Raw genomic sequence first — 13,061 nt, 5'->3', positions numbered from 1 at the left:
ATTTTCAGTAGGAAGAAAGGTAATAATTTCATATCTGGTTAAAGTTATTTTTAACCAGAATTATTTATTTCAGAATTATTATTTATATAATAATATTTAATTTTATTAATTTACTTAATATCTTCAGCTTCGCCACCTGAACAGGAATAAACCCAGCCAGCTAGCATAATGACTAACAGATTGATTCTAGTTTCTCCTGGTAAGAGACAAGCAATAGTCTCAAATCTATCTGGCAGTCTCATAGGTAAAGTGACGAATGTTCTGGATTGCCTAGGGCAGTGTTGGTATGTGTCTGTTATGCAGAAGTAACTATTAATAGTGTTTCTTTTCTCTCTCAGAACTGCGCCCGTATGAATAGTGTTCACGGTCTCCTAATTATAGGGCACCATTGTGGGGAACTGAAGATGGAGACTTCCCTGATGGTTAGAGCCCAGACAAAAGGTAAGGTGCTTGGTATGAAGGAAAAGAGAGCTCATTCTTTAGGGGACATCCTCTGTGTCAGGACACATGGCTTGCCGACCCATGCACAGATTGGATTCCAGCTTCCACTCATCCCCTCTGATGGGATATTGGTGAGTGCCTATAGTTAACTCACCAGTAGTAACTGTGTGACTATATGCAGTGGCCTGCCCATCAGCTAGCGTGGATTCCCTAATTCTCACGTATTAAAATTCAAAGGATCTCCAATACCTGATCCACATTCCCAACCTCTGTGAAATCTTCCCTGACTACCACACAGTACTCATTTCTCTAAATTTAACCAGAAAAGATTTTCTGTGCCACTCATTTACATTGAACCCAGCCCTTCCTCAGTGATGTCTCTGTAGTGTTTTGGCTCAGGGTGGGTTTGGAGGGCACGAGGGGATGGGGCAATTACACGTCTGAGGTTTCCGGAAAGACTTACCTCCATGTGTGTGAAGCCAAGTCTGGTAGCCAAGACAGGATAAATTTGTTCTCAGAAGGAAATGCACATTAATATGGGGATATTAGTACCTATTGTAATTACAGAATTTCAAAACTAAACTACTTTGATCATTAGAGTGAGGCTAACACTTACTGAGTACTCACTACTTACCACGTTTTTATTAACTACTAAGTATTTTGAAACTAATAACTCATTGAAAGTGCAAACTACCCTAAGAAGTAAGTACTAACATTAACCCATTTTACAGATCAGGAAACTGAAGTACAAAAAGAGGTTAGAGAACTGAGCCAGAGGTCACATTATCTATGAAGTATTGTAACTAAGATTTGAACCCAGAGAGTCTGACTCCTGAATTTTCTCTCTTAACCTCCACACTATCCCACCTTTAATCTTGTGGTAAGTCTATAGCCTAAGTCTAAAGTTTGGTCATTTGATGTGTAGCCTATATTTCCTATCACAATTTTAGTGTTTAAGAGGGGTATACAAGTTGGATTTGGCACTCCCTTCTGTATTTAGGTAAACAATACCCAGGAAAAAAAAGAATAACCAGAAGAGGAGGAGGACAGAATCCCAAGGGAAAATTCCCAAGGGACACTTGAATGTTCTTTCAAGTTCTGAGCAGAAGAAAGAATAACCATTGGTATCAGGACCTCAGCACAACAAAGCAGCAATCTGGTGGGAACCAGGAAGAAATTTTTCTGATTTTTTTTTTCTTTCCGAGACTGAGAATAAATAGTGTAGACAGCATTGCATAATACTTCAGAGCACTGGAGTGAGCTTTGGGGTGTGTGACCTTGGCAAGTAACCTAATTTCTCTGTGTTTAGTCATCTATCCCAAGGAGATACTACAAGCTGCCTTATAAGATTTTGTGAGTGTTAATGAGAAAATGTATGTAGAAAAACCACCACAGTGCCAGTATGGAGTGCCCAGCATAGAATGCCTAACTCACTGTTGCTGATTCTAGATCCTACCAAAGCCAGGAATCGAAATAAGCTCTGTGAACACCTGGGATTTGGGGTGAGTTCTCTTTACCTCTTCACCCCAATCCTTGAGCGACACCATTTTCCTTATTGAGTCAATGTGATGGATTTAATCTTCTATTTGAACTTCACTTCCATAAAGCACAAGTCTCATCTAATTATCCTCAGGTCTGTTTCTTACTGTGATCGCCACCATCCCGCCCCTCTTTTCTGCAAAGCAAACCTTTGCATTTTAAAACGTTTCTATTTGTTTCTCCTCTAACCAGAAAATACACACTCATCCAACTCCTCTGCCGAACTGAGCAATAAAAATAATAAATGAGAGAACTGAAGACTCCACGTGGACTTCTAAAATGCTCCAGCAAATGTGACCCTGAAAAACTATTATGGCGTGCTACCAATTAGTTGACACTGCGTAGAAAAATGAAGCTAAATGTCCTTCTACTCTGTCCAGTTTTATATCTCACGTATCTAGCTAAAATACTTCATTGCTTCATTGGAAATACATATGGTAATATCTAGACAGACTTATGTTAGGTATCTTCTTTTTTGGGTTCTAAACAGTCATTTTAAATGTTCAGGCCACCAGTATAGATAATATGCTCAAGATGACAAATTTCTTCAATAATACTTAACATGAGGAAAGTTAGTCTCAAATTTCCAGGATGGGGGTTGGAACCTTAGATGCTTTCTAATGCAGTAAAACTCATAAGGCTAAAACCAAAACAGACTTTTAAATGTTTAAGATGAAAGTCTTTCTTTGAGAAATAGTCAACCCATGGGGCTAAATCTGACACAAAATATTCATCATAATTTAAATTTTAATATATGGCCTATTTAAAAGCTTCATACTTCAAAAGGTTTTCACATTTATTATATCATTCTGTCTTAATTAAAAACTAAAATATTAGATTAGGTTACAACTTTGGATTATTACAGAAATTAGGTTAATATCCCTTAGGAATAAATGTACTTTCCTAATAACCACATGAACATGTTAATATACAATTTAGTCACAACAATTATATCTAACTTAGTTTTACAAAGACATGAAGTTTTGTGGTTTAAAATCTTTTTTTCTGGAGTAATGTTATAATACACAGAATTGAAGAAAAGGTATTTTTAAATGAAAATCATTAAAAAATTTTTTATTAAAAAATATTAAGTTAAAGAAAAGTTGTAAAAGATAGTAATGAGAGTTCTACATAACTTACATCTAGCCTAACCTACTGTTAACATCTTAAATAACCACTGGACAATTACCAAAACTAAGAAATTGATGTTGTTAGTACACTATTAACTAATGTAAAGACTTTATTAGGTTTTACCAGTTTTTAACTAATGTCCTTTTTGTGTTCCAGGATCCAGTCCAGATTCCCACATCGTATTTGTCATGATTAGACTGAGGTCACGAATTTTAATTGAGAATACAAAGAATACCAGAGAAATAAAGTGCCTCTCTCAGCACATCATATCAGGAGGTGCATGAGGTCCATATTTCTTATTACTCATGATGTTTAACTCAACCACGTAGCTAAGGTGATCTGCTGAGTTTCTCTGTGGAAAGTTTCTATTTTCCCCTTGCAGGAGACACTTTTAGATTACATAAATTACTAGCCTCTACTCAAACTTCTACCCATAAATTTTAGCATCTATTGGTGAATCTTGCCTTCAACGATTATTACTTTGAAGTTCTAATGTTGAATTTCGACTTCCATCACCCTTCTACATTTGGTACTGGAGTTCTTCTGTAAGAAAGAGCGGTGCCCACTCCCGCACATATCTATCTATCTGTCTATTCAATCACTTAATATCAGTATGTGCTCACAGATAGTTATTTCACTATTTGGGTTATAATCCAATACTATATTTTGTTGCTCAAATAGCTCCTTCTGGCTAGTAGGAGCTCTTTCAGATTGGTTTCTGTGTCCTTCTGTCATGCCTTTATATCAGGGGTCAATAAACTGTGGCCGACAGGTCAAATGTGTCCCTCTATCTACTTTTATAAAGATTTATTGGAACATAACCACACCCATTCATTTACTTATTATCTATTGCTGCTTTTGACCTATAGTGGTGAAGCTGAGTAATTGTGACAAAGATCATGTGGCCCGCAAAAGCCAGATATTTACTACCTGGCTTTTTACAGTAAAAGTTTGCCAATCCTTGCCCTAGATGGATTTTTATTTTTTTAAATTGACAACTTTGGATAGTGCCAAAAATGCCTTTGTTTGTCACATTTGAGGTAGTTCATTCATAATACAGAACCGTGAATATATATTTTCCTAACTTAATTAGTTGTAACATTTTTTATGTTAAGGATCTAATTTTCATGGAAAGGAAGGAGTGGCTTGTCAGTGTTCTCTTGGAATGAATTAAGTACATATATAAGAGAATAAACTATTACTAAGATTAAGAATGTGATGGGGCAAAAAAGGTGAAAAATTATCTAGTACAGAGAGAAAAAGAGATAAACTATCCTTCTCCATGAGTTCTAAAGTTTCCTCTATACATGCAAAGGGCTTTATTACCTTGCCCTCATAATAATAAAAAGTAATCCTTTCCAAAGGTGTCAGATTAATAGTCATTTTTGTCTTGACTGCATTGGACACTGTTATTTCACCATCACACTTCATAATCCTCAGATGACTTACCAATAGATCTATCCAAATGAGACCCCTCAAATCACGCACTTTGACTTTAAGGATATTTATTATGCAATGCACCAACGTTAGAATTATAGCAAGCACAGTATCAGTGGTCAAAATCCATTTATTGGAAGGATTATGACATTCTTGTAATCATATTTGAGAGAACAATTTTTCTAAATTGGAAGTACAAAAGTTGGGCTTGTTCTGTTAAAGAAAAAGAATTTTATCTGAACTAGCAGAGGCTACATCCAGGGCAACACCAGTGGTTAGAAGGTTATTATTATTAGAAGGTTAATAAAGGGCAGTTACATTTCATTGGAAGCTTGCTTCATTTGGGTAGGAGGAAGTTCCTCCTCATATGTTCATTAAATAGACTTTATTTTTTCCTCTGAATTCTAGACCTCCTTAAGATCACTCAGAGCAAAGGTTCTGCATTCTAATTCAGAGGTTAATGGTCCATAAGGATGTTGAGGCACAACCCCTAAAAATCATATGCATCACTGAGTATGCATGCAGATATCTGTGTATTTTTCTAAAGATAAGATGCCCTATTTATCAGATTCTTATAGAGGCAGAGATTCAAAGGAAGTTAAGAAAAATTGATCTAGATTAATCTAAAACTACAGATAGTTACCTAATTTTTGTACTTCATATAGAACTTCAACATTAGTGTATGAAATTTTTACCTTTTTGCTATTCTGCTACCTCTTGAACAAACTGTCATTGTTTACTAGGAAAAAAATGACATTTATTACCAACTAATTCCTGAGCTAACAAGATAAGAAAAGTGGGTAGACAGCAGACAAAGGGAAATAGTATGAAAAGTACGAGCCTTACTCATAGGTGGTACTCAAATGCTCACAGTAACAGTTGAGAGGAAAAAAAGCAAATAGTAGAATTTTTAAAAAACTGTTTAATCACACATAAAAATACTAGTTATTATCAGTATTTATCATAAAAATATATAAATATTCCTGGGCAATTTAATAAAACCTCTTGATAAAATAGGAATCAGAGTGTTTGAGAAAAAATTAAAAGAAGGGCCCATCATTAAGTTGGGAACATGGCTGATCTCCCATTGAACTCAGGTAATTATAAACTATGTTACCATAAAGATACTTTCGGATAATAATCAAATTATAAAAGCACTGTCACAAAACTATAAATCTCTACAAAATCAACCAAACACCTGCAAGTTTCCTGAAAGCCTAATATCCTTAAAAATGTAATTTCTCTGACTTTTAGCCTTTACCTATTTCTGAAAACCTATTTCTATCTCAACTCCTAAAAACTAAATTTTCACTAATAGTGGCAACTATTTTTTTTTTGTATCTGACATAAGTGATTCATTGTTTTTAACTAGTAGGTAGATTCATTATCCTGATGATCAGTACTTTTGAAGAAGAGTCCTTGAACCCAATTCCTCAGTCAACGTTTTCGGTTACCCTCACTTAAAATTTATGATGATGCCATTCTCTGTTTAACCCAAGTATTTTTCTGGAGTGAAATCAACACCTCCCTTTATTATGATACAAATTTAAATCTCTAAACAAATTGTAATTTGGAAACAATGACGGGGAACAAGATAAAGGGGGAATCTTCTGGAAACCATGAAGAAGGGCTGCCATTTATATATGTTTGTATTATCTATGTTTGCCAGACTGTGTAGTCTAAATGACGCCCATCAAACCATGAGAGAACCTTTCTCTTTCTTTTATCAGAAAATTAAAAATCCTAATATGGTTGTGTCACAATAACTGTAAGCACGCTTTGATATTAAAAAAGAAAAAAATGCAGGTCACTGAGAGTATATTAGAACAAGTGAGAAGTCTGAGAATATATCATTTCTTTCCATCTCCTTGGATACAATTTCTCTGAAGCTAAGCATTTTAGGTAGATGTATTTAATATACTGCTCAATAAAAAGTTCACTATGCTTCATCATTAAGAAAAGCCCCCAAAGTCTCAGAAAAACTGAACACTGTGAAAGAAGATAATTAAAACGGAAAAAGTCAGAGTTTTAGTCACTAATTCTAATAAAGCTATAGCATTTGAAGTTTCAGATTTCTCACAGTATGAAGCTTTACTTTGGATAATTTGGATTAGTAAACAGTTAACTATATCAAATAGAAAGCCAAACATTTATATATTCACATAAATATTTATCCATGCACCTATGTATGTTTTGGCTAAAAAACATGAGCAAGGGCTTCCCTGGTGGCGCAGTGGTTGAGAGTCCGCCTGCCGATGCAGGGGACACGGGTTCGTGCCCCGGTCCGGGAGGATCCCACATGCCGCGGAGCGGCTGGGCCCGTGAGCCGTGGCCGCCGAGCCTGCGCGTCTGGAACCTGTGCTCCGCAACAGGAGAGGCCACAACAGTGAGAGGCCCGCGTACCGCAAAAAGAAAAAAAAAAAAAAGAGCAAAAGACAATGCTTTGACATTGAAGTTAAATGAGGAAATGGGATTTATTCAACAATTATTTCTTAATTATTTATTATGTGCCAAGTCCTGATAATCATGTCTTCTGTTGGAGCCTACCCCAAACTTATAGTGTATTTAAAGAATGACTCACATCTTCTATATGGTTTATCAGTTTCCATAAGTGAGTTAGATTTTCACTGCCTTACTCTGTAGGAGGGAAACAAAATTCAGTCACACTCTTCCCATATCTCTACATTTAACCAAGACAGGGGCAAGTCTTCTATTAAGATACAGTTTTTCTCCCGAATAATACTTAAGAATTCTTATACTTGAATTGTCTAAAGAACCAACCATTCCTCTTCTAGCTACTGAAATCAACTAAGTTTCAAGTGATGTCACTGAGAAATAAATATAAATTAGTAAATATATAAAGTTTGAAATCATGTCAACCTAAAGTTTGACTGCTGCAGGAACAGTAAAACAGTATGATTCATAATGGTTTCCTTAATTTGCTAATAAAGTTTTTAAAGTGAGGTTAAAAAATAATCAGTGCCTACTAATAAGTAATACTATTCAAAAATTTAGTGATAACAAAAACTATGGTTTTTGTAAGAAACTTATTTTTATTCCACGTGTTACTATTTTTTAACACTCATACGATAGTTTCGTGTGTATGTGTGTCTGTGTGGGTCAGTAGAAGCAGTAGGCTGTGACATGGACTAATATAGACAGTTACGCCTGACCATGTAAATCATAATGTTTAGTTATGAAGAATATACCTTGCTATGTTGAAGGATACATCTAATGATCTCTCTTCTGTTTGTTTTTTGTCTCCTAGACAGTATAAAGAAAAGCACACAGAGCCAGTAGATAGGAGTTTCCAAGTGTAGTTTTGGCACTGCCACTAACTAGCATAGTGATCCTGATCAAATCCATTAGCCTCTCCAAGATCCCTTTTTTTTTTTTTTTTTTTCGTGGTACACGGGCCTCTCACCATCGTGGCCTCTCCCATTGCGGAGCACAGCCTCCGGACGCACAGGCTCAGTGGCCATGGCTCACGGGCCCAGCCGCTCCGCGGCATGTGGGATCTTCCCAGACCGGGGCATGAGCCCGTGTCCCCTGCATCGGCAGGCGGACTCTCAACCACTGTGCCACCAGGGAAGCCCCAAGATTCCATTTTATTGTCTGAAAAATGAAGAAGCTGGTAGAGACGATCTTTGAAGTTCCTTCCCTCCTTCAAATTCTATGATTATAAATGAGGTAGATTTTCTCAATTATACCATCCACATAGTAAAAATTCAGTTAAAAAGAAATAAAAATATAAAAATCCTCAAACCAATGGATACTTTAGTACCATATAGGAAACTTTCAATGATGGAGTGGCTTAAATACATAATAATTAATGACTTGAACATAATTAATGACTTGAACTAAAAATCAATCAATTAATCTAAACTAAGTGTGTAGAATTTAAAGGGAAATCATCAATATGACTTTCCCTGAGCCCTGAAATATTTGAAGCCTTTGAAGGTGAAAACAAAGTCAAGATTTACAGATAATACCCATAAGATCTTTGAGCCAAATTGAATGGTCATGCAAAAAGCATTTACACCCTCTCCATGAAGTTTTTCCTTGAGTTATTCCTCTTTCTTTCAAATCTTCCATCCCTAAGCTATCTGCTTCGTTACAACACTCCAGATCGCCATTTTCTCTTTTCTTTAAACTCTAATAGCAACTAAACCCTGTACTACTAACTTTGAAGCTAATCCGTTTTATGTGACATTGGTAGGTTTTCAAAATCCTTCTTTGCCTCCCAGATAGACTAAACTCTTAGTAAACAGCAACTATATCTCTGACTTCCCTACTTATTCCTATCACAGGTTTCCATTTCATTGTTACTTAATGCAGTCTAGTGGCCCCACTGCAGCATCAAAGCATTGAATAATCAATGGTTACATTGAGAGAGAGAGAGAGGGGAACTAAAAAGTAGAAATGACTCTCCTTTTACTCAGTTGTTCACTAGGTCTTCTAATGTATTCTGTATTCAACCTCTTTATTTTCTCACACCCTCACACCTTATCTTAGGCCTTTATCTTTTGATACCTGGGCTTTTTAAAGCTTCCTAATTATTTTCTGTCTCTACCTCTTCCTGCTAATCCCATTAAAATGTAATCTAGCCTTTCAAGACCCAAATCAAATTTCCTATATTTTTTGTAGTCTTGCTAGACTACTCACTCCAAAATGGCTTGTCTTCCTTGGAACCAATTTTCCCTTTTTATTTTTCTTATTCAGAAATTAGCTGAATATGATATGATAACACTTGTATTTTCCCACATAGTATATTTTTAATCTTGAACATTTTTTACGTATCTCTGTAACAAGATGGTAAGCCTAGGAAGTTCCCTTAATATAGTATATATTTGTTGATTTGATGTATTAACTTGACAGGAATAAAATGAATATTTGACCCTGTACAGAATAAATAACATCTTTTTGGCATTCTGTGGTAGACAAATGAAGTCAATGGTTTATCTTCGAAGGTAACTGTGGTTTATCTGGAGAAATCTTTAGTCTGGGCTAGTAAAATAATGTTAGGTTTTGTGGATTAACATCATGAGAAGACGAAGTCTATGTTTGTTGAGAAAGAAAATTTTGTAATTTTCTGTAACTGTAATTAGGAGCAAATCAGGGATTCATGATGCATTATATTCTAGAGCTTTAACTGATAAGCACCAAGAAATGGCTTTCTCGACTTTAAATGGTTTGCGAAATATTATTTCTATACTTTGCTCCATGCACAGAAAATAATGAAAACTGGGTCTGCTATTCAGAAAATTCAATATTTATTCTAACATGTGAACTGTTGAGTTATGAGAATATTTCATACACTCCAGAAGAGCATAAAATCTACCTCTACTAATTAGTTTCTCTATGAAAGCCTTCCAGACAATTACAGGCTAATACCACTGGTCAATGGTTTAGGTAATTTTCATTAAAGGTATAGTGTTGCTACCAGATGAATTGCTTCATATAAAAGCACTTACCACAAAGTCCTACAATGGAAGGTTAAGTGCTATACTTAATTACTAATTTCCATCCCTATTACCTATATTTTGCAGTGCAGGCACTTAAAAAGGAACCAAATATAGTCTGTTGGTTTCCACTTTCCTGATTACAGGATTTAGTGGTAAAAGCATTAGTCCATCTGTTTTTCTAATGAATAATAACCAAAAAAAAAACAAAAAACTTTTAAAATAAAAATAGTCATACCACAAACCAATATAAAAGAGATATGCTAGACATTTCTATTGAGCTCATACATAAGATCACTTTGTTCTAAAAACTTTAATCTAGATGACGCATACTTGTAAATTTGTATTCAGTCTTCATGGCATCGTAGCAGATGAAGCTCTGAGAGAAAAAGGTATTTGAAATTTTCATGGCTTATTTCCTACCTCAACATCATGCTGAAATGCTCACAGAGCAGATGAATAATAAAATGCTTGATGACAACCATGGTGACTCCCCTGAGTTCTTTACACATTGATCGTTAACGTTTTATATGTATATATCAAAATCCCTCACAGCTGTTCTAATTTTCTCAAGGGCAGATTCTGTGTTTTACCCTTGCTTGTATCCTTCAGAATAACTGCAACTTTGCTCACTTTTGATTTATTAATAACATTGAAAATACTTTTTGGTGAAAGGACACTTAGAATCTCTGACTAAATATAAAAGGTGGCATCTAAATTGAGTATTGCTGAAGAGTCGTTCCTTAATTATCATGATTTTGCCAGCTTCTGATTTTTAAATATATTTTATATTGTTTCGTATACTGAGCATCCATTTAATTGGTACATAAGACATCATATGTGTTAAACAACTATTAGTCTAGAAAAAAATATAGAAATGTGTGTTGACTTAGTTAATTAACACTGCTCCAATCTCAGCTACTGACGTTCAAATTGGACATTAGCATACCACAAAAAGACAGGGATCATGTCTTTTTTGGAGTATGCCTAGAATATAGTATCTGGTATGTGCACAGGTAAAGGGTTGTTAGTCAGATAAAATATATTAAAATAGTGAAGTATAGAAAATTTTAAAAACAAAATATTTATCCAAGCGCATTACTGCATTAGAAAACGAGGTTCTGATTATCTATGCTTGGGAAATGCATACTATATTTCTCTTCTAGAGATTCATTATGGTATTAATATAACAAAATACAAGGATAGATATTTTTAACTTAGTTAACCCAGAATTTCCCAAACTAACTTGAGAGTGGGACTTCCTCTCTCCTCTCATAAGTCACCATTAACATTCTCTAGAATAGGGCACTTAAAGATACTAGTTTGGAAGTATAAGAGTGAAAAGTTACTCAACTAAGATAATTTTAAAGAATTAACTGGTGAAACAAAGCTAGGCTTCAAGAGGCAACTGCCACACTGTAATAGTAACAGGATTTATCACTTTACATGGTCGGGTTCACCGTTCACGGATGACGACACCCCAGGAGCAGAGTCTAGATCTCATCCTACTTTATATCTTCAGTGGTGTCCAGTGCAATGACTTCCTCTCAGTAAATAGGTATTGATTAATTTGGATTTTAGGAAATTCACCAGTTTACGTTTCTGTTGTTTCACTAAGGCTGCATTTATCATAAAAATTACATTTCTACTAGGATTCAGTACATGCAATAAGGGATTAGCAGGGGCTATGCAGCACTGTATACATATTTAAGTTACTTTCTTTCCAGATCTTCCATTCCTTAGTCTTATTAAAGTTGGTAACAGAAGGTGTGCATTCTTGTAATTGTAGTTTAAAACCGGGATAATTCCAAGGACATCAATTCAGCAAATATTTATTGAGTGTCTACCATTTGCCAGTATTATAAAAGGCACTGGGCATATTATCAACGTGCTTGCTTCTGAATTTTGTCATAGAGCAGGGTATTTTTTTTATTACATTTAATTCAGCAAATACTTGTAAAGCACCAGATTTATAGAAGAGGTTTGAAATGTGGCTTGAAGATGTAGATGCTGTGAATTATAAAAGGTCCAAAAGGGTATCACAGACATTTCATTCCATAATTGTGCATAAGTAGTACTAAAAAAATTGATCTTTATTTAGTAAGCTAGTTACTTCCTTGAAATATTTCTTTCAAGAAACAAATACTGTAATAGAGAAATTTATATATAAATTTTGGTAATCATTTTTATTGTGCAAAATAAAAATTTCTTTTTATAATCTTTCTTTATACTAATTTTTCTTTATCTTTCTATACACAGATAAATGAGACTGATGTTTTTAGTAACCTCTTTTGTACTAAAATATGGAAAGGATAATAATTTCAGTAAAATACCTTTGGACTTTTAATTTGGATTTTACTTTAAAATAGGATTTTAAAAATTGAGAATATATGCAATCACAAGTAACACTGGTTTAAGTTTCTAATCTACTGCCTTTGTTTCAATAACAGTACTGACAGAACTCATTAATGATGAACAGGATAATTTTTATTTTATCAATAATAGCTTGGCATACATTTTATAGACTTGAAATGACTAATACTACTAGTGTCACAGAACCTTTGCGAAACCCCATGGTTATATGACAGTGAAAACAAATTTCATTTACTTACATGTTCTTATAACTGCTGTTTTATGGTACTATATATAGTTCCTTTACTATTTCTCTGTTTGTCCCATGGTCCTCCTGCAGCTTTCATGAGTTTCAGCTATGTACCACCATCAAAGGAACTGTCCTCCTATTTTCTTTCAGAGAAAAATGGTGTGATATTCCCTCTCTCAGGTTTAAATTTTAACTTTGTTACTTTTGACAAAGCCTTTCCTTTGTTCAAATGCAAGAATCCAGTTAACAAAGAGCTTTGACATGTTGTGCCTTTTATGTGTGCATTTTTCTGGTTTCACTGATGTCCCGAATTTTGCAAACGATAACGTGTGCCTTCGAGTTCTCCTATAAAATGCCATTTGTACACTGTATCAAGAACAGTTTAGGACAGCATTACATTCACATGACTCTAAAATCTGATAAATACTTGACGGTTTCTCCGAAAACCC

The 13,061-nt window shown here is 34.8% G+C and overlaps 1 protein-coding gene across 4 annotated transcripts in view; it reads right to left on the bottom strand.

The window, feature by feature from the left end:
• Positions 1-13,061, bottom strand: part of LOC149747754 (neurexin-1-beta) — a 546,613-nt gene that overhangs the window by 170,712 nt on the left and 362,840 nt on the right. The gene's annotated exons all lie outside the window — the stretch shown is intronic.

The sequence above is a fragment of the Delphinapterus leucas genome, chromosome 13 (assembly GCF_059928025.1).
Source record: "Delphinapterus leucas isolate spDelLeu-1000000601 "Yukka" chromosome 13, BTC_Dleu_Yukka2, whole genome shotgun sequence".
Lineage (NCBI taxonomy): Eukaryota > Metazoa > Chordata > Mammalia > Artiodactyla > Monodontidae > Delphinapterus > Delphinapterus leucas.
The sequence above is the reverse complement of the archived record's forward strand: the minus strand, read 5'-3'. Positions and strand labels throughout refer to the sequence as shown.